Below are 1,048 nucleotides of genomic sequence, written 5' to 3' on the forward strand. Positions count from 1 at the left end.
TACCTTCTACACCGAAGAATAACAGTGGACGAGCCCAACAAGCGAAACGGTCCCGTACAGTGCACAAATTGTCAAGAATTTGGGCATACCAGAACATACTTCACCTTGGGTCCAGTGTGTGTTGCCTGTGGCGACATTCACGTTTACGCTTCCTGCTAGGCTATCAAAGCTGATGTGGTTGTAAAGAAATGCAATAGTTGCGGAGGTTATCACACCGCCAAAGACTTAAACCCCCATATTATGAATTCGTAAGATGCACGATAAACGCTTGCATTCTGTTATTCTCTATTACGAATCGATGTTGTCGTATGAAATCCGATAGTAAGCGTAGATGAAAAGTAAACAAAAACCACAGCCATTCACAACAATACATCTGTCGGGGCCTATGAAAACGATAATACGATAACTGATATCATACGATACGCTTGCAAGCGTTTAACATCTATCGTATGAAAATTCATAATAGGGGGGAAAGTCTCGAATGAAACAGCGCAACACAGCCGTACGCTCTTACACCATTCCAACTAGCTCTCATACATACGAACACCTCACGCCATCAACCTTTACACCAGAAGCCGTTTCTTTTACCGACGCATTAAAACTAACAACGAAGCCAAGCACGGTAAATCAAACTCCAATCCAGAAAATTTCCAAATATTCAAAGGAATAATACTGAGCAAATGCAGCCGAACCCCCCGATTGTAGCATAGAAGGAGTGATATTGAATCTTACCCAGTGTATGACTCTATTCATATCTACTATACAAAATATGATTCAAAACCTCATAAAGGCTCAAAACCAATTGCTGCAAGTTTTAGTGAATAAAAAATGAGTGAGTTGAAAATTTGCTTATGGAACGCTAACGGTGTTAACCAGTGTTCTCACTGAATATAACATAGATGGTATGCTCTGTCCGAGACACATCTAACAAATAAATATAATTACTCCATACCTGGAAACAAATCACCCAGATGGTACAGCGGTGCTGATTAGAAATCACCTAATTCATTATCTAATAAGTTGTCTAAAATTCTTGACCTTGTCTTTG

The sequence above is a fragment of the Rhagoletis pomonella genome, unplaced genomic scaffold, assembly GCF_013731165.1.
Source record: "Rhagoletis pomonella isolate Grant_MI unplaced genomic scaffold, Rhpom_1.0 Rhpom_scaffold_01224, whole genome shotgun sequence".
NCBI classification, from domain to species: domain Eukaryota; kingdom Metazoa; phylum Arthropoda; class Insecta; order Diptera; family Tephritidae; genus Rhagoletis; species Rhagoletis pomonella.